Source organism: Lolium rigidum, chromosome 1 (genome assembly GCF_022539505.1).
Source record: "Lolium rigidum isolate FL_2022 chromosome 1, APGP_CSIRO_Lrig_0.1, whole genome shotgun sequence".
NCBI lineage: Eukaryota > Viridiplantae > Streptophyta > Magnoliopsida > Poales > Poaceae > Lolium > Lolium rigidum.
The window spans coordinates 341,317,833-341,343,650 of NC_061508.1; the positions used below are offsets into that span (position 1 = coordinate 341,317,833).

A 25,818-nucleotide genomic window follows, 5' to 3' on the forward strand; every position below is an offset into this window, starting at 1 on the left:
TGAAATATTCTCCCGGCAAAGCCCATTTGCCTCTGCGTGAACTCACAGTTTCGGCCACTCTCAAGAAGAATAAAGGCCACCATTTGGCCCATGATCACACGAGTTAGTTTTTTTTACTCACTCTGTTTGTTCTTTTTTTTTTAACTGGCACTCTTTTTGTTCTTGCACTGCCGTTTAACTTCTTCAAAAAGATTTTTTTTCGGTAGCTATCCTGCCTTCTGGGGAATATTGCCATGTCCTGCCTGTTTTGCCCTCCATCTCTCACTAAATAATTCCCTTGATATTTTGCCCTCCCCGTTGTGGAAAATATCGACATTTTGTGCACACGAAACGTCTATTTTTTCATATCCAAACTAAACATTAGTACCCTAGAAACCTCTGGTGACTTATTTGTTACAACACATATACTATGATATATTATAATATGGACAAAGGAATAAAGGATACATAAACGCATCACAATGCAACGAAGGACAAAAATTATTTCCTTTAGTAATGTGCATGTTTTGTTTGCTTACATTTCAGGTGAAATCCAATATAACAAAAGATTACACCGTAAATTAAATATAAAAATCCATTTCCCCCACAAACTACATATTGCATTTAGCAATTGAAGATATATTTAGAATACTAAAATATGGTAGCAAGATTTTATATTCTACATACAACTGAAAATATGTTAAAACAGGTCATGGGAAAGTAAAAAGTTTGGTATAAATAGGTGACAATGTTTAACTCGTACTAAAATCACAAAAGTAAATAAACCGACCATTGGTCACAAGTAAAATAATATATACTACAGAGAATAAACTGATCAGTTGTTATAATACATATGGATACATAATGTCGAAAACAAAATGTTGGTCTACTAATTTTATAGAAAAAAATCAAATTAAATGTATACTAAGTTTTTGATACTTTGAGAATCATTATTATTGATTTAAAATTGTAATTGATCTTTCAAATTACGATTTTAGATTTATGTGATGTTTTGTTTATTTATAATTAATCACATTACATTTTATAAAAACTTATACATCACAAGATGCAATGTGATTAATTGTTAATATGATTAATTTAAGAGACAACTACCCAAATGCATTGTGTTTTTAGTGTGATTGGACTAGCAAATTTTTGCCTTTGACCACGGGCAAGGTTTGTATCTTAGATAAGATACACCAATATGCCACATAAGCAAATTTACAAGGATAAAATACTAAGAAACCTCTAATGTGAAAGGTTTTACTTGCTCCCTCTTATGTATTTCTCTGGTTAGAGATCCATTAATCAATCACGATTGGAGAATCAACAACTTAAGGGCCTCTTTGATTCGCAGGATTTGAAGAATGCATGAATAGAAAAAGGACATGATTGCAATGTCATGGCCACTCAAATACTATAGGATTTCATATGCACCAAAGTTCTTTTGATTCCATCACGGGAAAAAACATAGGATTCTGAAAACATGGTTTGTGTGGATGTTAGATTTCTATGAAATCTAGTGCACCAAATTCCTTAGAAAAGATTCATATGGGATTTGCTACAAATAAAACAACAACCATATACAACACTCTGATTTGAATCCTCCAAAATTTCTACGCAAATCATTTGAATCGGGAGGCCCTAAGTGAAGGGTGTGCTAGCTACATAGCTGAGAGTCAAAGGAATGTAAAAGCTCGCCGACTAGTCTTAATTTTGATGAAGCAGGCACAATGTGGCAAAGCAAACCAAAATATGGAAGGCAACCAAAAGACGAAGGCCTGCTTTGAATGCCAAAAGGTTTCATTCATCCAAAGACAAACAAGCACTACAAAAATAGTTGTCTTCTACCATGGTTGGATTTTGTGCTAGAAGAGAACTTTTCGTCGCTAAAGAGTCTTTTACAATGGAGTGTGTTCTGTGGTTGAAGCCGCATCATATATGGATCTACCACAGATTTCCATAAACCTACATCAACCACTGAATTGGCTATTGTGGTGGATGTGATTCACTAGACCATGAACTGCTGATGGCATGCTAACTAACACATATAGCAAACTTAGTTAGCTGACCGATCATGCCGTTATCTATCTATCTATCACCGATATAAATCCTTCGAGCTAACATGCATGCGTTGGCCCGTTACTGTTTTGGCTGGCAGGAGACTATTTTGACTGCCATTACCGTGCCAAACCATTTATGGAAAAAATGACAAATCTCACAAGAAAGACAAAATCTCTATTGGATGCACTGTTAACCACTGTTTATCGACAACAAAATCTCAATTTGTCGTTTTTGCTGAGCCTAGAAAGCAATATATTCCATATTGAAAATTTACGCACTGATAGAATGCAACACTGGCTACGACCTGGTATCTTTTTCTAAAAAAAATGTATTCATTCATAGGTTCAAAAATCGGGCACTCAGAATGTGAAGGTCACCGCGGCGTCTTCAGGCAAGATGTCAAAAGGTAGCCCCGATCATTCAGTCACAGGCAACGGGAAACACTCAGAACGACAGCTACGAGTAAAGATTAATTCTGTTGAAGTATGTCGAGTCCTCACGTGAAGGCTCAGAATGGGAGATTGGAGAACGACTGATATAGGAATTAGGAAACGGAGTTGATGAAAATGAGATCATAGTTAGGAGAGGAATAGATTTATAGATTCAACTTTACAAGATCCAAACTCAGCTCTACTGGTCTACAGTTGCAGCCATTGGGGAAAGATGAATAGAAAGGGAGAGGACAAGGGAGAGGAAAGGGCGCCATTGCTAGATATTAGGGAGGTTACTCGGCTTGATTAGTTTAGCTGTTTTAGCTGAACAGGGACAGTGCACTTTCTGTTGTGATCCACCTATTCAGTCACCTCTGCTTCCGTGCTGCTTGTTGCGAGTACCGCTGTACCAACGTACTCTGTCCGCAGCATGTTAAGCAGATCGTCGTCGAGCCGCTCCAACTGCCTGGACCCCGGAGTCCCGAAGCCTGGGTTACAGGTGCGCGAGGCTCCTGATGCCGGCCAGCACCATCTTCCACTGGCTCAGGCCAGACGTGAAGTGAAGGCAACAAACTCAATGGATGTTGCGTCCGTGCTGGAGCTCAGGCAACAAGACTGTAGAATAAAACAATATTTTCACCCTCCCACTCTTCACCGAGAGTGCGACAACACAAACTTCCATCAAAACAGAAATGCAGATGAGAAGTGCTTTTGACCTCGTAATATGTATATGATTGTGCAGACATTCCTTGATAATTGTGGATAATACATCTACAGGATTCCTCTTGTTAAGGAGATTATGGTAAGGTTACGATACCACCAAACATGCTAGGTTCATGAGGTTGGTCATAATTTTGGAACTGTCAAAAGATGTGGTAACACTCCTCATAGTATTTGATTCTAGTGAGGACAATATAATGCTCAAATAGTCATCACCTAAACATGGAACAACTTCTGAAAGTTTAAAACTTGCCTCAGTCAGAATATATCTATTGGGAGAGAGAAGCATCATCGGAACTGCCCTTAGAGCTGGCTCCTCGACATCTTTGGATGATTTCATGGGGCTGCTCTTGTACATAACATCTGTCGCCAGCAAGCTGTACAACAATAGCAGGATGTAAGTGTGAATTGGTGCACAACATCCACTTGTAAGTTCATAATGATACTGAGAGAAAACTATACTACTGCAAATTAACACTCGAGTTGGATAGTTCCTAGTACCTACCAAGCACAAGATATCAGTGCGTGCATATAACCTTGCCCTTCCGTATAGAGAGATGCTCGTCATTGCAATGCTCCATCAGATATCCAAGTATATCCCAGACATATGGACGTATATCCATGAAATCTTTGGAAACCACATTAAATAGCTCATCATGGCTTAAAGTTCAATGGGTTTGAGTTGAAGAGATGCACTAACCGGTAAGAATAGTATATAATACTTTATCAATAGCATTAGACCAAAAACATCGATGATGATTCCCAGTATAATGGAGGATCAGCAGTGCAGTACGGCACCCCTCTGTCACTAACAGTTTTTCATCACTTTTAGACATTGCATCGATTATGCCTACAAGGCTACAACAATAGGCTGGCAATGTGAAGCCATTATCTGATTACAGCCTCTCGAAGATCTCTGCAGATGGTAAAGCAATGATGATTTTAATTAAGAGAAAGGCTACAATGCATACAAAGTGAATGCAACTCACCAAAAGACCTGGCAGAGTTTCATCGCTTCAATCCTAGTACTGCTTGGATGGGACGTTCCAACAGGCTCACTTATCTTAGCCATTAACACTTTATTCTTGAGAAGGATCAACACTCCATGGCCAGATAAATCTGAGTTACAGTACAAATATTCAGGAACACAAAACGAAGCAAAGCGGAAGAACAAACATATTTGCAGATCTTAATACTGAAGTCAAAAGAGGAGAATTGCCAAACAAATGTACCTAAAGCAGCATACAGCCTAAGAACTTTCGCAGCAACTGCTGTTTCAGTAGCAAGACAGTAATGTGCTAACTTCCCCATCAAGTTGCAGCTACTCCATACATGGTATCTTGAAGAAGGCCAAACCCACAGTATGATTCTTATCAGCGATATCAGTGGATGGGCATCAAGAGCGTAACTCCGCAGAGCAGAAACAATGCTTCCAACTGCATTGGTTATGTCCAAGGCTTCCCAAATTGCTGCATGTTTTGAAGATCTTGCTGTCACTAGGCTATTCAATATACAATTCATTGCCCTTGCACATGAGATAGCGGTAGGTAATTGGTCTGCCGATAACTGACATGAAAGGGCCCTAACAATCTCCACAACTGGGTATTGGCGAACTGAATTGCCTATGCTGGAAACTAACTTTAAGCTCACATCTGCCGCTTGGATCACAATCGAGACATTCTTTGTTTGAAGAGCACCCTCCAAGAGCACGACAATATATGAAACTGACTCCTGATTTAAAAAAATAAAGTGGTCACAACCGTACAGCTTTTTTTCACAACTTCCCCTGCTACGGACAGTTATCTTTAGATATCCCAAATTGACTACCGGTTTACCTTTATAGGAGGAAGCCGCAACATTTCATTCGACAAACAACTGAGAAAAGGAGCCACTGCTTTGAGCGCGTGAGACTGAATTCCAGCATCAGTAGACTGCCATTTCTTTGCACCGTGGCCATCAGACCTAACATGATGACAAATACAAGAGCTAAGAACACTTCACATTTCTTTGCTTCTACTTACAATGTTTTCAGACCGAAGCTTATTGCCCAGCTTTATATATAAAGCCCTTAAAAACCGAAAGGCTTAGTATACAGGTTCCGTTGGGGTTACCAGCGTATAAAAGCCCCAAGATAAAAGCTACTAGGCTCAAGCAGCCACTCGAAGTGCAGCCACTTACATGGGAAGCAGGTGTCCATGAGCAATGAGATTACTCCTAGTTACTATAATTTGCCAATTGGCGGCTCTTCCATCTGAATGTGCTTCGTTTTGTGCCTCTTGGTGGCTCATATTTTCTGTGATTGAATCTAGTGGGCCTGGGGCTGCCTCTGTTTGTGCTAGGCAGTTCATTTATAATACTTTTACTGTCATTATGCTGTCGATATTTGTAAGCTGGTAAAGAACACACATATTGACGAAATTGCAGGCGTTCAAACTTTTCTTGGTCCACGAATTTTGCTTTTCCGACCAGTATCATAAAATCGTACCAAGATAAAACTACATAGCTTAATCCCATCTTACGCTAACCACGCAGCGGCTAACTAAATCACTGGGAGAGGCTTACTTATCAAGTTACCCAAGAAAATTCTACTCTGCCCCTGTTTCTGGGAGAAGGGAAGACGGAGCTATGGATTGGGAATTGGGAGCAGGGGAGCGAACGCTGTACATTACCTGGCGAGGCCGAGGGAGATGGCGTCGTTGAGGCGGGCGCGGAGGGAGGGGACGCGGTCGGTGAGAAGATCCTCCCCGGCGCTGGCGCCGCCGCCGCCCTTCCTCCTGCTCTTCTCCTTCCCGGCCGTCTTGGAGAGACGAAGCAGAAGAATAGAACGGCAAATGTTCGACTGTAACTCGTTAGTGGGCTGCAGCCGTCGAAACGGAGGCGATTGGCTAATTGGGCTGAGCCGAGGCATACATAGTTGCAATTCGCATCCGCTGGCCTTGGAGGGAGGTGTTGTGTGCCGCACACCCCGACTGTTTGGGCCGGCCCACTGTTCCTCTCAGCTCTTTTTTTATTTATTTCGTTTTTTCTTTCTTTTCTTTTCTGTTTTTCTTTTAACGTTTTTCAAAAGCTGAAATATTTTTAGATTCGAATTTTTTAAAATCTCAAAGTTTTAGATTTTTATTTCAAAAAATAGAAATTTTCAAAAAATCAAAATATTAAAATTTTGAACATTTTTAAGATTGCACATTATTCAAAATTTTGAAGTTTTTCGAATATGTTCATATTTTAAATTTGAACATTTTCCAAATATGATTTTTAAAAATTTGAATGTATTTCAAATTTGATCATTTTCAATTTTGAACATTTTTAAATTTAAACATTTTCCGAATTTGAATGTATTTCAAATTTGATCATTTTTCAATTTTGAACATTTTTTAATTTAAACATTTTCCGAATTTGAACTATTTTCAAACTTTAACTTTTTACATTTGAACAAAAATAAAAATAAACAGAAATGAAACAAAGAGAAAAAATAAAAAATAAACAAAAACAAAAAAAGAAACAAAACATAAAAAGAAACAGAATAGAAACAAAAAAGAAAAAGGGAAAAGGAAAGAAAAAAACGAATAAAAGAAACAAAAAACAGAAATAAACCGTGAACTAGGCTGACCAGGCCGCAGGTTGTGCGGCGCATGGTAACGGCCAACCTGGTCGGTGTATAGGAATTACCGGCTTTGGAACCCGGTGAGCAGTTTTCTGTTGCTTTGCAAACCTTATTTGCGGCCCATTGCGTGAAACAAGGGGTCAATGTGTACCCTCTTGGCCTAGCCAAGGAAGCCTAAACATGACGCCCCATCGGCCAATAATGCTACACTTATGTCAATAACTTATTGGATAATAATATCGACGGGATAACATTCATGCACGTGGATGGTTCAAATCTATTTTTACTTGGCTTTAGGGTCGTGGGTTTGTTTTAGGTCTCCATGTGAGTGCGTAAGTATTTTTCGTAGGAAAAATCCCGTAGGTGTAGCATTGTTTGTCGATCGGCCTGTGCTGGAGCTAGAGACAATATGTGCAACAAAGTTGATGGTGGAGATGAGGTTAGTGAGCCAATTGACATGTGCACAACCTAAGTAGGTTATAGTTAGAGGAGACGCGGTAGGACATATATGGTGGTTGTACATATCCCATGCCGGTGGGCGGGCCCAATAGTAGCAATGCATGCGGTTGGTGGACATAGGCGGATCTAGCATCCCTTTTGCCCGGGCAGCCGCCCAGGCTTCCGGCCGGCCGACAAGCCTATTTTCACCCCTATTTTATATGTATTTGACAAATAAAATAGCACACTAAGCTAGTTTGCCCAGGGTTCAAAATTTTCTTGGGTCCCCCTATGTTGGTGGATGAGTAGTGTTGTGCTCGGCCTATCTTGCCACATCAGCTCCCTTTAGGTAGCAGTACATGCATTGCACCCCAACAGCGACAATATGATGATTTGCAAACTAGCTACCTAGTTTCATTTAGGTTTGTCAAATCGTTAGAACAATCTGCTTTTATCCTTTACTAGGTTTTCTTTTACACATAGTTTTTAGTTTTATTTTTTTTCTTGGTTTTATTTCACAATTGTTTATTACGTTACTTTAAAGAGGCCATAAGACTCTCACAAATGCATACAGTTTTGTGTAGTAATATTTTCTGTAACTATTTTAAAATCTATAATGAGTTGCGTAAATATTTATATTATACATAAATATTTCAGATGTAGGTCAAAATAAATTTTCTGGAGCAAGCCCACAAATTCTGATATCTCAATATATAATATGTTATTTTGTGGAACGATATACGTATATAATATGTTTGATATCTGATGTTGAATGTTCTCTTACATTGTTTTAATGTGATTTGTAGCTTCCATTGATCACTTTGTCTACATTGTTGCATGTTGTCCCAATGGATTTCATTCAAAGTTGCTTGATGAAAGCATCCATTCTGCGGTTGGTTAAATTTCTTTTTATTTTGGGAAAAATCCTTTGGTTTTTTCCGGCAAACAAAACTCACATTCTATTCTAAAACAATAATTTAAGATAATCATCAGGGGGTATCTAATGTGATGGTTTTGTCTATGTACTTGATTGGTTTTGCATCAGTGAGAACGAGCACAAAGCTATGTGCTATAAAGACAAGTCATTTGAGCACATGCCAAACGAAGTCTTCACAATAACGCGGGGGTGACAGGTGGTGACCAAATATCCGCTAAATAAGATTTTAGGACTAGAATTCGACGGCAAACAGCTGCGGTGTGTGCTCAAATGTTGATATACTATTTTGTTGGTGTGTCATGTTTGTCTAGTCCAATAAGTTCTTCCATAGAGGTTTTGGTGGCGATGATGTACTATGCAATAAGTGTTTATACTTGTTTTGACATTGTTTGTAACTTTCGCTTGCCAAGATCTTTTGTAAGTGTGTCTGATCTTGTTTACCGGTAACAAATGCATGCATGAAAAGTATCTGTTCTAAAAACCCCAAAAAATCATTAGGGATATATTGCGAAGGAGCATGACAAACGGGTTTTCACGGTGAGTTGGATTGTATTTATTTATAATTTCATAACAAGAAATGAATACAATTTCAACCGAATTATAAATCACAAGATTTTAAGAGCATCTCCAGCCGCGTCCCCCAAAGCGTCCCCCAAAGGGATTTGGGGCGCGCCGGACCAAAAATGCGTTCCAGCCGCGTCCCCCAAAGCCCTTTTTTGTCCGGCGCGCCCCTATACGGTGTCCGGCGCCCGAGCCCGTCCCCGTCCCACAGGGGACGCACCGGGGACGCCGGACACAACGAAAAGCGAGGCGGGGAGTGGCGGGGCCGACCCGTCAGCGGCACAATTAATTTTAACCTAACCGTCGCCTACCTCGCGACGGAAGTTATTGGCACGCAGCGACGGTGCAGTTCCCGCAGCGACGGTGCAGTTCCCGCGAACACAGGAAACCTTCGATGCACGGTCTAGTTAGGTTTAGTTTTTTTGCAATATTTTATATTTGTGTCCACCATGGTTCAAACTATGTATTAGTTTGTGGAAAACCATGTTCCAAACTATGTCTTCGTGTAAACCACGTTCCCAATTATGTATTAGTTTGTGGAAATTGAAATAAAAATGCCAAGAAAAATTATTTTATATGTTTGGGGGCGGCGTTTGGGGGACGCGGCTGGGGAGCGACGTCCCCCAAACGCGGCACGAACAAAACACGTCCCCCAAACGCGGCACGAACAAAACACGTCCCCCAAACGCTCAATCCGGCGCGGTTTGGGGGACGCTTTGGGGGACGCGGCTGGAGATGCTCTAATACAATGCCACATTGATATTTGGTAAATTGTTTTGGCAGATGTCATGGCCCTACTTCGAAGATGTCACTAGATGGCTTCTTAGGAGCATGTATTATGCAAAACTTGATAGCTGTTGTTAAACTTAGTGTGAGACACCATGATTTAGTTTAGATTGTTGCGAAGCCACATATTTTAGTCTGTGTACTATTTCTTCAATTTTAGTAAAATCTTATAAAAATCACAAGTAAAATAATCTCAAAGTGATACAACCAAACTGGTGGAACCACATTAAAAAAATACCAAAACACTAAAATTAGCGAGGCAAACAAGACACACACACGACTCGACCGAACTTTCTTTCCGCGGAATGTTGTGGTGGCTCAGTTAACACCGCATATTGTCTAAGCCTCTCACAACTTACACATCTACAAGCTTTTTTACTATATTTCTTTTTAGTAGTTCATCCATACTAAGTTTTTCTTTTGACAACCATCCAAGCCTACCTCGGCTTAGAAAGATTATGACGTAGTCAGTGTTGCAAGTTGTTGGATTAATAGAGGCATACTACATTTTGTGTGAATCCAAACTTAGAAACATCGAGCATATAGACTCGTACAAAAAATAATTAAATGGACTTAAGCCGATTTTTAAAAAATGAATTACTACGTGTGATCTAGCATCACCTCCCGCTCGGTGATAGCCAGCTTTTATATACTCCGAAAGTACTCACTAGTAGAAAAATGGGCATCCGTCTAAGCCATATATACCGGATTCCTTACGAACCGGTACGAAAGGGAGCATTCGTACCGGTTCCAGGCGTGGGACATCTGTACCGGTTCGTAAGGGCCCTTTTATACCGGTTCGTGTTACGAACCGGTATGAAAGGGTTTGAGCTCTGTATCCAGGCGGAGGTGGGGCCAGGGCTGCACCTTTAATACCGGTTCATCTAAGGAACCGGTACTAAAGGGTCCGCACCCTTTATCAGCTCGCCCGACCCCCTGTATCTCATTTTCCCTCTCCTTCTCCTCTCACATTTCCAAATATTTTGCACCTCTCACACTCTAATAATCTTCATTTTTCTCCACCATTTTAACAAGATCAACGGCATACATCTATCCAAGGGTTAGCAATATCATCCTTTCTTCCGGCGTTCCTAATTTAGCTCATTTCTTTGGTAGTTTTAACTCGTACTATTTTTCTAGTGCTAGCAAGGTGTTCGATGAAATGCCTAAGTTAGGGATTTTAATTTTTTATATGCAATTTGAGCTGAAATTATGGTATGTTTTGTAGGTTTTAATTAGTATCATCCCGTCCTCACCGCCTTCGATCGCCAGCGTCGTCCCCTAGCCGGCACGGTACCACCTCGGTGAGCCTCTTCTTTTTTATAATTTTTTTTAGTTTTATGTGATGAACTTGAATATTAATTAAGTTGGTCACTCATATATCCATGATGTTGTGTACTTAATGATTTTTGATATACATATAAAATGCAGATGAGTCGACAATGGATGTACGGTGACCGGTGCCATCCCGAGTTCATTAATGGCATGCATTATTTTCTCAGGGTGGCTGAGGCAAACAGGCGGTCGAATGGTTTCATCTATTGTCCATGTAGTTCCTGTAAGAATATGAAGGATTACTCTACCTCAAAGACCCTTCACGTCCACCTGCTGGAGAACGGTTTCATGCCCAGCTATAATTGTTGGACCAAGCACGGAGAAAGAGGGGTTATATTGGAAGACAACGAAGAAGAAGAGGATAGTGACAACTATCCCTTATTCACTGAAGACGGTGATAGTAGAATGGGGGAAGATGAAGCTGAAGAAGAGCCCATTTTCGAAGAGCTGATTTTTGATGACCCGGATGACGATTTGGGTCGGGCCATTCTTGATGCGAAGATGAAGCTGCGGAAATGAAAAGGAGAGGTTGAAGTTGGAGAAAATGTTAGAGGATCACAACAAACTGTTGTACCCAAATTGCGAGAATGGTCGAGAAAAAGCTGGGTACCACGCTGGAATTGCTGCGGTGGAAGGCGAGAGAATGGTACTTCGATAAGGGATTTGAAAAGTTGCCTGAAAATAATAAAGAAGATGCTTCCAGGGGAGAACGTATTGCCCTCTACTACGTACGAAGCAAAGAAGGTTGTCTGCCCTCTAGGATTAGAGGTGCAGAAGATACATGCATGCATCAATGACTGCATCCTCTACCGCGGGGAGTACGAGAATTTGAATGCATGCCCTGTATGTAGTGCATTGAGGTATAAGATCAGGCGAGATGACCCTGGCGATGTTGAGGGCGAGTCCACCCCGAGGAAGAGGGTTCCTGCGAAGGTGATGTGGTATGCTCCTATAATACCACGGTTGAAACGTTTGTTCCGGAGACAAAGAGCATGCCAAGTTGTTGCGATGGCACAAAGAGGACCGTAAGAAAGATTTGATGCTTGAGACACCCCGCTGATGGGTCGCGGTGGAGAAAAATCGACAGAGAGTTCAAGTCATTTTCGGATGACGCAAGGAACTTAAGATTTGGTCTAAGTACGGATGGCTTTAATCCTTTCGGGAGCAGAGCTCCAGTCATAGCACTGGCCGGTGACTCTATGTATCTATAACCTTCCTCCTTGGTTGTGCATGAAGCGGAAGTTCATTATGATGTCAGTGCTCATACAGGGCCCGAAGCAACCCGGCAACGACATTGATGTGTACCTGAGGCCATTGGTTGAAGAACTTTTAGAGTTGTGGTGTGACGAAGGTGTACCTGTGTGGGATGAGCACGAACAAAAGGAATTTAACCTACGAGTGTTGTTATTTGTAACCATCAATGATTGGCCAGCTCTTGGTAACATTTCAGGGCAGTCAAACATGGGATACAATGCATGCACACACTGTTTAGGTGAGACTGACAGTAATTATTTGGGAAACAAGAATGTGTACCTGGGGCATCGTCGATTTCTTCCAAAACAACATCACGTAAGAAAGAGAGGAAAGCATTTCGGAGGTGAGGCGGATAACCGAACGAAGCCTACCCGTCCCTACTTGGGGAAGTTATATATGATATGGTCAAGGATTTAAAAGTGATCTTTGGAAAGGGTCCTGGCGGACAATCTGTTCCGCATGATGTTGACGGACACGTACCCATGTGGAAGAAGAAGTCGATATTTTGGGAGCTACCATACTGGAAATTCTTAGAGGTTCACTCTGCAATCGACGTGATGCACGTGACGAAAAATCTTTGCGTGAACCTGCTAAACTTCTTGGGCGTGTATGGGAAGACAAAAGATACACCGGATGCACGGTAGGACCAGCAAAGTATCCACGAAGGAAACAACCTGAATCCAGAGAAGTATCAAGGTCCTGCCAGCTACGCTCTTACCAAAGAGGAGAAGGAGATCTTTTTTGAAGTCCTGAGTAGCATCAAGGTCCCGTCTGGCTTCTCGTCGAATATAAAGGAAATAATAAATATGTCAGAGAAAAAGTTTCAAAACCTAAAGTCTCATGACTGCCACGTGATTATGACACAATTACTTCCAGTTGCATTGAGGGGGCTTCTGCCGGAAAATGTTCGAGTACCCATTGTGAAGCTATGTGCGTTCCTCAATGCAATTTCTCGGAAGGTGATCGATCCACTTACTCTACAAAATTTACAGAAGGATGTGGTCCAATGTCTAGTCGGCTTCGAGTTGGTGTTCCCACCATCCTTCTTCAATATTATGACACATCTCCTAGTTCACACGGTCGAAGAGATTGGCGTTCTCGGTCCTGTATTTCTACACAACATGTTCCCCTTTGAGAGATTCATGGGAGTCTTAAAGAAGTACGTTCATAACCGTGCTAGGACAGAAGGAAGCATCTCCAAGGGCTATGGAACAGAGGAGGTCATTGAGTTTTATGTTGACTTTATTCCTGACCTTAAGCCGATCGGTGTTCCTGAATCGCGCTATGAGGGGAGACTGCGTGGAAAAGGCACGCTAGGAAAGAAATCAACAACGTGTATGGACGGACATTATTTCACTCAAGCACACTACACAGTTCTACATAATTCCATCTTGGTGGCTCGTACAAAGAGGAACACAAGGATATCTTACGCTCTATATACCCGGAGCAACGTGAAGATTGGATTGTTGGAGAACACATGAAGACTTTCGGCGGTTGGTTGCAAACACGTCTCATGAATGTCACCGATGACGAGCAGCTGTACTTGTTGGCCAAGCAACCATCTTTGACTATATCGACTTTTCAAGGGTACGAGATTAATGGGAACACATTTTACACGTTCGCCCAAGACAAAAAGAGCACCAACCAAAATAGTGGTGTCCGCTTTGATGCAGAAGATGGCAATGGGAACAAGGTCACATATTATGGGTACATAGAGGAGATATGGGAACTTGACTATGGACCTAATTTCAAGGTCCCTTTGTTCCGGTGCAAATGGTTCAACCTCGAAAGACGGGGTACAGGTAGACCCGCGGTACGGAATGACTACGAGTGGATTTCAAGAATCTAGGGTACGACACCGAACCATTCGTCCTAGCCAGTGAAGTGGCTCAGGTTTTTTATGTGAAGGACATGTCTAGCAAACCGAAAAAAGAAAAGAAAGGCAAGAGGACACATCATACGATGAGCCAAAGCGGCACATAGTTCTTTCAGGAAAAGAAACATCGTGGGAGTAGAGGACAAGACGGACATGTCGAGAAGATTATAATAATTTTGATGATATTCCACCCTTCAAGGTAAAAATTGACCCAAGCATCATCTTAAATAATGAAGATTGTCCATGGTTGCGTCGCAGTCAGAAGAAAGGGAAACGGACGAAGAAAACTCAGAAGACTAGCTAGATATAGGGATCATAACTTGTGTATCTCAATATGAAAATCACTTTTGTGTAATGATGTTACTGTATGTAAGATATTAACAATGGAGATGGGTGGCTTGTTTTACTAGTTAAGTAGCTTTCACGGGCTTGCAGGAAAAAATTTCCGAGGCGGAACTTCCGAATATGCCATATATAGGGCATGTGCACCAAGGGCATATTCGAGAAGTTCCGCCACGGGAGATTTCCCAACCCTTTCACCAACATTGTTAGAGGAGATGGAGTCTTCACGGGCTTGCAGGGAAATTTTTTCGAGGCGGAACTTCCGAAGATGCCATATGGCGTGTGCACCAAGGGCATCTTTGACAAGTTCCGCCACGGGAGATTTCCCAACCCTTTCCGCAACATTGTTAGAGGAGATGGAGTCTTTCACGGGCTTGCAGGGAAATTTTTCCGAGGCGGAACTTCCGAAGATGCCATAGGGCGTGTGCACCAAGGGCATCTTCGACAAGTTCCGCCACGGGAGATTTCCCAACCCTTTCCTCCATCCATGGTGATGAAACTCTCCATCCGGCCATGTTGGCTTGTTGAGCTGCTTGCCATGGCGTATCGATGCTCCTTTTATAGGCACGGCGCCGCTTCTACATTCTCTTCTTCCTCCGACAGGGCGTCGTGCGCTACATGCTTTATCTCATCGAGCAGGGCGTCCTTATCCTGCCGACAGCTTTAGTACCTGTTGCACCCACCAGCCGGTACTAAATGTTACCCACGCGTCCTTATCCCACCGACAGTTTTGTTACATGACAGAAAAACCACCTTTAGTACCGGTTGCACCCACCAGCCGGTACTAAAGGTTTCCCGCCTATTTTCTTCCCGCGCTTTCCACCGGTTCCCGCCTCTGTCTTCCCGCCATTTTTTCACTATATATATGTAGGCTTGGCCTCCATTTACATATCACATCTAGACTCATATCTGCAAACCTCATCATTCTCTCCCATGGCTTCCATCGTATCTCTAACCCCCCGGGAGGCGGAGGCGCTTTGCGCCTCGAACTACCCCTGCCCGCCGGGCTACCGCGTCCCGACCGGGCTAGTTGCTGAGCGTCGGAGGCGTACCGGTCCCTCCTGTCCCTCTAGGTGTGGCGCGCGAGATGGCCATCATGAACCACTACTACTTCGAGCTCACGCCAAAGCAGCGGAGGAATCCCCAGTGGCATCCCGACTACAGCCCGACTTGGGAAAGCTTCTTCATCAATCGGCGTGAGAGGGCGCTTGCCAGACACGAGGAGGGCGGCCCGCCTCCTTCGAACTTCAACGAGGCCGGCCGTCGGCTGTGGTGGCGCGGCCGGACTCTCCAGGACGTCATGGCCTACCGTGGCCCCCGCCTGCGCTACCCTCAGTCCCAGCCCACGCGTGCTCACCCGCCGACGTTCGACTACCGCGACCCCGATGCCGGCGACGATGATGACGGCGACTACGACGACTACAGTGGCGACTACTACAGGGCTAGGCACGAGTATGACTGAATGACTCCAACAGTAGAATCTGGCCATGTATCTTTAATTTTCAGTTAAGCTATGTACTTTTAATTCGATTTCAATCATAACAAAATTTTATTCCCGCCCTTTCTTTCCCGACGTGGCGGTAAAATTCCCGCGCGGACGGCGTCGTGGCGGGAGTAAAGAATAGAAATAGAAAATATATAGAAAAGAAATAGAAAAAGAATTAGAAAATATATAGAAAACAAATAGAAAAGAAATATAAAAAAGGTTATAGAAAAGAAATAGAAAAGAAAACAAACGGAAAAAGAAAAAGAAATAGAAAAGAAATAGAAAAGAAAAGAAATAGAAAATAAAAAGAAATGAAAAGAAACACAAAAGAAAAGAAAAATAAACAGAAAAGAAAGAAGAAACAGAAAAGAAAAAATAAATAGAAAAGAAATAGAAAAGAAATATAAAAGAAATATAAAAAAGGATATAGAAAAGAAATAGAAAGGAAAACAAACGGAAATAAAAAAGAAATAGAAAATATATAGAAAAGAAAAGAAATAGAAAAGAAAAGAAAAGAAAAAGAAACAGAAAAAAAAAGAAAAAGAAAAAGAAACAGTAAATAAGAAATAGAAAAAGAAATAGAAAAATGAACATAAAGGAAAAAGAAAAAGAAAAGAAAAAGAAACAGTAAATAAGAAATAGAAATAGAAAAAGAAATAGAAAAAAGAAAAGAAAAAGAAACTACCGGTTGGTGGTACCAACCGGTACCAAAGGGTCTATCCTAGTTAGGACTTAGGCGCGGGGCAAATTTCCCCCAAATCCAGCAGAACCGGCCGCGTACACAGAGCCTCGCCGCCGTCGCCCGCGCGCACACAGAGCCTCGCCGTCGGCCGCAGCTCCACGCGCCGCCGCCTCTCCACGCGCCGCCGCCTCTCCACGCGCCCGACCGTCTCTCCACACGCCGCCGCCGTCGTCATTGCCTACAGCGCCACCTACCTATCCGCGCGCCGGCCGCCGCGTCGCCCGCGCCGCCGCCCGCCGCTCTACCTCTCCGCGCGCCGGCAACCCGAGGTGAGCGCTCCCTCTCTCGCCTCGCCTCGCCCCCCTCGCCTCTCTGGCCGCCGCGCGCCTCGCCGGGAGGAGCCCGCCGCACGCGCGCTGATGGCCGGGGCGCTCGCTGCCTCCCTCTCCCATCACGCCCCCAACCTGTTCGATTAAATGCCGTGAAGAGCCCCCTGGCCGCCGCAGGACGCGCACGGCGTGGGTGGCAGCAGCCTGCGTCGCCACATCGCCGACCATGGCCTGCAGCCGCGCGCCGACCATCCTGGAACGGTCGTACCTGGCCCGGACAACCTCCGGCGGCCTCGCGCTCGGTATCGTGTCGAACTCCTCGTCCAGCTCACGACCGGGTGTCCTCCGCCCACCGCGCCGCGTCGGCCACCCACGACAGCGTCGCCGACGAGGCGGCCGGCCACGAAGAGCTGCGGCACCGGAAGGTCGCGCCGCATCAGCACGCGGTGGAGGACGATCTTACCCGAGCCGCCGGCGCCCGCGGGCGGCGCGTCGTCGTCGAGGACGGCGACGATGACATTGTGGTCCTTGGACGATGATGCGGGACATGGCTGCGCCGCCGCTGCTAGCTAGCTAGGGTTATTCGGGAGAGGCAACACGCAAATACACGAGCGTGAGAGACAGAGGGAGGGGAATACTGATTTACTAGGTCGTTCTCTCTTTTTTTCTCCGTTGTTGTCGCCATCTGTGAGCTCGCGAGAGGAGGAGCTCCAAGTGTTAGGGTTAGGGTCGAGAAAAAGAGAGAAGAGCGAGAGGAGAATAGCGCCGTGTGTTAGGGTTAGGGTCCATAGCGGTGCCGAGTCCGTGGCGGTGCCGCCGCGACATAGAGTTAGGGTGAAGATATAGGAGCGCCAAGTATTAGGGTTAGGGTTTTTTGCTTTCTTCATTTCAATTGTTATCCATCTAGAAATCTGTTATATGATCATTACATGATGAATGAAATACAATTGCTTTCTTAATTTTGTAGTGACATTGAGGTATGGAGGACGGCACCTTCGTCCGAGATGAGGAGGGGGAAGAAGCGGTGCAGAAATTGATCTATGATAGTGCCCGTGGTACGGAACCCGATGGAGATGACAACGAGTTCCAAGACTTTCTGAATGATTTCGGCGAGGGACTTGAGTCTGAACAAATTAGAATAGACAACGAAGTGTCCATCACAAACACCGGGGAGGTGTATATCTATGTATCAATTAGTCTATGTTCATCCCTAGATAAATTCATTTATTTGTATTGCACTTATTAACGAATAATTTTTTCTTTTAGCCTTCTGGATCATCGAGCAAGTCTGTTAGATCAAAACGAGGCCCGACGCGGGTGCTAAAGGGCGAGGGCAGGTTAGCCCTCACGGCATTCAAGGCTAATGGTGAACCAGAGCATCCCAAAGAGTTTTGCCGCAAATTTACAAGTCAATCCGGAGTTCTTGTTAGGGACCATGTACCGATCAGCATTCAAGAGTGGCATAAGCCGAAGAACGCGGAGAGTGGTGCTAGTTATGTCAACGACACGCTGAAAAAATTTCTTTGGGACACGCTACTGACAATGTTCAGCCTACCGGAAGACATGACGGAAGGCCAGAAGGATAAAGTCAAGGAATGGACATGGAAGAAGATGGCCATACAATTCCAGACTTGGAAGAAAAATTTATGGGACAAATATAAGGAAGAAGATCCAGTATTCAAGGATAATCTAGTGAAGATAAAAGATCACTGGCCCGCATTTAATAGGTATAAGCAATCGTCTACTTTTGTGTCCCGATCGAAGAAAAATACCGAAAATGCTTCAAAGAAGAAACTTCCGCATCATTTGGGGTCAGGTGGCTACAAGAGTGCCATTCCGAAGTGGATAGAGTTTGAAAATAAACTGATGAATGCAAGAATCACTCCACAGACATGGGACTGGCCCGAACGGTCCAAGTTCTGGTTGTTTGCTCATGGGGCCGGGTTGGACCCAAAGACAGGGCTGATCGTTGCGCAGGGAAAATGGAAGGAAAAAATTGAGGAAATCGTACCGAAGCTTATAACTGCAATTGAACAGGTTCGAAAGGGAGAGTACATTCCCGATAGAGAGAATGACGAGCTGACACTCGCTCTGGGAAATCCTGAACATGTTGGACGGGTACGAGGTCGCCCAGGTCTCACCATGAAGGAAGCGTTCCCGGAGTCCGCTGACACTTATAGAAGCCGTTCGTGTGAGAACCCAACTCTTAGGTTAATTTACACTGGCTAGTTGTAGATATGTTTGTGCATCATGCATTGCATGCATCTCATACAAGCATAAGGAATTAACTTCAAGAAAAAAATTGAATACAATGCAGAAAGAAATAAAAATTGAAGAATTTGATTACATAAATTCCACTTACTATTAATCACTTTCTTGCTAGAGTGTCAATCTTTGTTTATAGAAAACTTGGGCAATTGAAGGGGGCAATTACTTTGGTGTGAGAGTTGTGAGGGTTGCAAAAATCTATTTTACAATATAAGTTATTCCGTTGGTATAATTTCGCCTCACTTACGGCAATAGTCGTGAGGGCGAATGGACCCCGAAAGCGGAACCGAACTATAACCTTGAAGATTTATGAATAATTTATTTTTATGTAAACTTTCTGGTAAGATTTGTTGCTGCTAATATACATTCTGGAAATGTGCTAAATATTTATATCATAGAATTATCAGACTAGAATTTAATTGCCAGAATTGATGAACACACTATTCTGTACCGAATACCCAGTCAGTTTACCGTACTACTGTAGCATCCAGTTTACTTGTGTTTGTACCAAACTTTATCCTCACCGCTCCAGGGAACTACCCTAGCAGCTGTCAGGCAGGGGAGCATCCACAGTAACCCCTAGGACACCTCACATACTCTGTAGAAGCCCATCGATTGAACATATCCTCTAGTAGACCTTCACTGTAGACAGTTTTCCTCTGTAGTATTTCTCCATTGAAGTATGAGCTCGGGCGCCATGGCCGTGACCTAGGCTGCCAAGCACCAGCGAGCAAGCGGGCAAGGGGGGTTAGGCGACCATCCTATTCCAGGGAGCAGTAGTGGAAGAAGAGAGACCAAGCACTTCTCAACAAGATCTAGGAGGTTGGACATCTGAAGTCAGTAGGTAATGGTTCTTAGAATAAATATGCATCTGGTTGTTTATGTGTGGTCGAGTGTGTGGGTAAGTTAAAGAAGATTTTGATTGGAGTAGGGGATTGCCAACTTCCATTTTTATTTAGTACACAAGAGATGTTGTTAGAGCTTTTCCCAGATTCTATTTTGGCATACGTATGTAGTTGGTTGTGCAAATGGAATTAGGTTCAGCATCTTTCTCTTGTCTCTAGTACACAACATTTGAGTGATGAATTAATCAGATTATCTAGCCACATGTTAGATCCCTGGAAATACATGTACAGTGGCTTGCTCTGAAACTAAAAACTGCCATTGTTGATCTCTGAAAACTGCAGCACGCCTGTATTTCGAAATTGAGAAATATTGTAGCATATTAGAGTATTTGGTTACATATTTAATTGACCTGCGAGTTAAACAAGATCACTTGCATAACTGAACTGAGAGAAATACTTGATCTCTGATATTGTTAACATAGAACTGATCTGGTCATTGTGCAAGTGCCTTGCTTACTTGCAAACCTGGGCTACAGGTTATCCATGTTGTGTAAATAGTTGCTAAACTGGATCTTATTTATTTGAAATTAATCAACTAAGAAACGAAAGCTTGTAGAATTCAGAGTAGTAGTGATACTACTGGAAGACTGCCCAGTTTTCACTGGACAACTAAATTTCGAAGGAGTTAGGTAACATGTGTGTTCAGTTTCGACAGTTAACCCTATTTCATGGAATCAACAGGCTATTTTGGTACAGGTTAATTCTTTGTAGTAGCTCAAATCATCATGACTGTTGCAGGTGTTTGTTCGGTTTCAGGGATATGCTAGTCGTGTACTGAACTCATATTGTAGCTCCAGGTTACCAGTTTGCGTTGTTCCTGAACTGTCTAGTTTGGAACAGCAGAGAAGTACTTCACTTAGAGCAGTACATCATATACAAATGGTCTAGTCATATGAGTTTGCTAGCTGGCTATTTCCTGTGCCTCGCTGTAGCTTTATTGCTGAACCAAAGTACTTCATGCTTTCTGTTACCCAATTGTTTGTTAGCGAGAGAAAGCCAAGGAAAAACCTGAGACTCATTCACCAATTATTCTCCTGAACCTTATGAACTGGAATATGTTACTGAACTGAAATAATATTTGAGTGGGTATCTATATCTACAGTTGACTTGCAACTAAATCAGTGCATACATATTTATCATGAGCAGACATTACTACCTTCTCCTCATCATTGCATTCATGTTGGATCTTCTGGAGTTAGTCCTTATTGGACTTATTGATTTTTTCAGAAACCGCGCTTCAGCAGGAAGCCAACCCATTGAACTACACTTCTTATGTTACATCAGGCAAGTCCATTCTTGCATACCGGTTGATTATTTTTATCAAAGTATTTGCCAATCTACTATGTGATATCACCTGCATCAAAGGAAAAATCTATCTTACAAATAATATGACATAGATTAGGTTGACCGACTGATGGAGCAGTCGGTTAACTATTATGGCTGGTGGTCGAACCCTGTGTGGAGGCTGTCAAGCCATTGGAAGGCGGGTTCGACTACAAGGGATATCACCATTAGGTTTTAATCAACAATTGCCTTCTTGAGCTCAAGCGCCGTAGTGACCGCGTTGACCACATGACCCTGAGTGGGAAGGGCGGAGCTAAAGTAATTCCATCTTAGGGCATATCTCCCAGGGATGGCAGTTGGGGTGTGACCTCTACCGTAGGCGACCAACTCGTCTAAACAAACTAAAGGCCTCTACTGAAGGCGTTAAACTGATTGGACGGGTAGCTGGTTTTGCCAGCTACGATGTGGGATATGTCAAGGAAGATGGGTGAAAAGGCTCCGTGATCCAAAGCCTGGTTGTGAGTGCGACGGCATGATCACCGGGTTGCGGATAGTCTGTGGGTAAAGTGACGCACCTCTGCAGAGTGTATAAAATTGTGGCATTGTCACTCCCTGTTCCGGGAAGGAGCTGCGAACGTGGCGAGAAAGGAATCCACAGGGGATTCTAACAGCTCGTGAGGCAAGAAGATCATAGATTTTATAAATAAAACTTGAATTCTTTCCTCAGAAATGATTTCGAAAATCATTAGGCTTCCGGACCACTGGTCTTAGTAGATAGTGCATAAAAATTGTTTTGTTATATATCCTGGACTTGTTGAGTACTTCGTGTACTCATCCCCTTCTACAAAATCTCCCTTCTTCGACTATGAGTCGGTAGATGCGGAAGTGGAGTATCTAGACGTACAGGAGGACGAGTTGGATGTGCAAGTGACCACCGAGGAAGGAGGAGTAAACTACTATATGGACTTCAATGAGCAGCCTGGTGTTGATCCATAGAGTTGATGTTGTAGATTGCAATAAGAGAGTGGTTGAGAGTACCGTTGTAATATATACCCAGTTTTATATTTTCTTGTTCTTTTGGAGTTCTTGTTGTACTTGGTATCAGATCCTTTGTATTATATCACAGTTTGGAGCTTGTTTGAATCTTGTAATTTAAGTTTGTACTATGGACCGCTGCAATGCTTATCTGTGCTACTCTGGTCGACATATTGTTCGAGATACTTCACTTCCCTTGCAATATGTCGAAGACTTGCTTATTACTATCCTTGTAATATGTCGGGTCGCTTCAGGTGGTATCAGAGCAATTGTTTGGATCCTTAGACAAAGTTCTAACTCAGAGACCTACAAACCATAGGAAGGACCGTGTATGTGTAACTAGGAATTTTACTAACAACAGAAATGCTTTGTATGCTATGTTAAGATAAAAATAAAAATAGTATGCTTATACTCTTCTCCCGCAATTTTAGTTATTGTGTTAATAGTATTTCAATATTATCAAGTTGCTATTTCCTGAATGAGATTTAGGCGTTACATAACGTCGTGGGTCCAGTTTTGCCCTTTTCCTCCGATCCTCTTGAATATCATGATAATCATTCTCCAAAGTGATAGCACAGTCCACCAACTCCTGGAATTCAGTGACCCGAGCCAAACGAAGTTGCATTTTTAGGAATGGATGCATCCCTTTTAGGAACCGTTTCTGCCGTTTGACTTCGGTATCCACTTCCTCCTTGGCATATCGAGATAAACGATTGAACTCATCCATGTACTTGAGCACAGACATGTTACCCTGAGACAGGTTCTCAAACTCCCTTTTCATAAGATCCACTATGCTTGTCGGGACATGAGCTTCACGGAACTTCTGCTTGAATACCTCCCATGTAATTACCCTTCCAGGAGGTTGTATGGCCTTGAAGTTCACCCACCAAGCTGCCGCTGGACCTGTTTCCATAAAAATAAATTATTCATAAATCTTCAAGGTTATAGTTCGGTTCCGCTTTCGGGGTCCATTCGCCCTCACGACTATTGCCGTAAGTGAGGCGAAATTATACCAACGGAATAACTTATATTGTAAAATAGATTTTTTGCAACCCTCACAACTCTCACACCAAAGTAATTGCCCCCTTCAATTGCCCAAGTTTTCTATAAACAAAGATTGACACTCTAGCAAGAAAGTGATTAATAATAAGTGGAATTTATGTAATCAAATTCTTCAATTTTTATTTCTTTCTGCATTGTATTCAATTTTTTTCTTCTTGAAGTTAATTCCTTATGCTTGTATGAGATGCATGCAATGCATGATGCACAAACATATCTACAACTAGCCAGTGTAAATTAACCTAAGAGTTGGGTTCTCACATCCTCTCCCCCTTAAAATAATTTCGTCCTCGAAATTCTGAAGGTAAGCTACCCGAACGGATATGGATAGCTTGCAGGAGATCTTCTTCTTTTTCCCACGTTGCTTCCCTCACCGGATGATTTTTCCATTGCACTTTGCAAAATTTGATTGCTCGATTTCGTAGTTGCTTCCAATCCTCTTCTAGTATCTTTGTAGGTTTTTCCACATATGACGGATCAGGTTGTAGGTCAATCTCATCGAGCTTTACTTCCTCTGCTTGGTGCTTTGAGGCATCTCCGTAGTTGAGATATGTGAAACACATCATGTACCTTCGATAAAGATGCTTGGCAGCTTCAGTTGATATGATACCTTCCCTTTTCTACTCGTGATCTCAAAAGGTCCGATGTATCTAGGACTTAACTTTCCTTTTACACCGAATCTTTTCACTCCCCTCATTGGGCTGACTTTCAAGTATACCAAATTCCCCTGTTGGAGCTCTCGAGGTTGTCTCTTTCGGTCTGCATAACTCTTTTGTCGGCTTTGTGCAGTCTGTAGTCGCTCTCGAATGACCTTTACTACATCTTGCTTTTCTTTGATAAGATCAGGACCTAGAATCTTGTCCTCTCCAGTTTCATACCAACATACAGGTGATCTGCACCTTCCATACAAGGCTTCAAATGGTGCCATTTGTATACTACTTTGATAGCTATTGTTGTAAGCAAACTCAGCCAAAGCCAAATGCTCATCCCACGAACCACCAAAGTCAAGTATACAAGATCTCAACATGTCTTCTAGGATTTGATTGGTCCTTTCAGTTTGACCTCCAGTTTGAGGATGGTAGGCAGTGCTGAATTCAAGTTTACTTCCTAGAGCTTGTTGAAGTTGCTTCCAAAAGGCTGAAGTAAATACTGATCCTCGATCAGATACTATTCTCTTCGGAACTCCGTGTTTGCTCACAATCTCGTTGATGTAAATCTTAGCAAGATTTTCACAAGAGTCTCTCTGATTTATGGCAATAAAATGTGCACTTTTAGTCAGACGATCAATGATTACCCATATGGTATCTTTGTGTCGCTGAGTTCTTGGTAGTCCCGTGATGAAATCCATACCAATGTCCTCCCACTTCCACATTGGTATTGGCAGTGGTTGCAATAAACCGGCTGGATTTTGATGTTCCGCCTTCACCCTTGAGCATGTGTCACATTCAGATATGAACTTGGCAATTTCTCTTTTCATATTGTTCCACCAAAATGTTCCCTTCAGATCCATATACATTTTTGTGCTTCCAGGATGGAGAGTATATGGAGTCTGATGAGCTTCTTGTAAAATTAAATTCTTAATTTCCGGTACATCCGGAACACAAATCCTTCTTTTGTACCATAAGGATCCATCTTCGGCTTTCGTAAATTCTGAAGGTTGTCCAATGGTGATTCTTTGGATTTCTTCAGCAATGAACTTATCTTCTGGTTGTCTTCTCTTAATTTCCTCTTGCAAGTCAGGTTCTACTTCTAATAAAGCTTTAGTAGCACCATCACCCTTCATAACCATTAATATTCCAGCCTTACCCATATCTTCGAGAATTTCTTGCGAAACTTCTTCTATCCTCATTTGATGACATGTAGCCTTCCTACTTAGTGCATACGCCACTACATTTGCTTTGCCGGAGTGTAATTGATGGTGAGGTCATAATCTTTGATCAGTTCCAGCCACCTTCGTTGCCTCATGTTTAGCTCCTTTTGTGTGAAGAAATACTTTAGACTCTTGTGGTCTGTATATAGCTCACACTTAGCGCCATACAAATGGTGCCTCCATGACTTCAAAGCAAATACAACTGCCGCCAATTCTAGATCATGAGTGGGATAATTGACTTCAGGTGGTATCAGAGCAATTGTTTGGATGCTTAGGCAAAGTTCTAACTCAGAGACCTACAAACCATAGGAAGGACCGTGTATGTGTAACTAGGAATTTTACTAACAACAGAAATGCTTTGTATGCTATGTTAAGATAAAAATAAAAATAGTATGCTTATACTCTTCTCCCGCAATTTTAGTTATTGTGTTAATAGTATTTCAATATTATCAAGTTGCTAATCTGCTAACTAAAATCTCTCCTTTACAGTGAGGAGATGGCGTGGGTTGAATTACCTCGCACTTCTCGCGTACGGGAGGTTGATTGGAAAGAATTTCATAGTGTGTGGAGTGA

The 25,818-nt window shown here is 42.7% G+C and overlaps 1 pseudogene; it reads right to left on the bottom strand.

The window, feature by feature from the left end:
* Window positions 1-3,383: 3,383 nt before the first annotated feature.
* LOC124664007 lies at window positions 3,384-16,730 on the bottom strand (annotated as a pseudogene).
* Window positions 16,731-25,818: the final 9,088 nt, after the last annotated feature.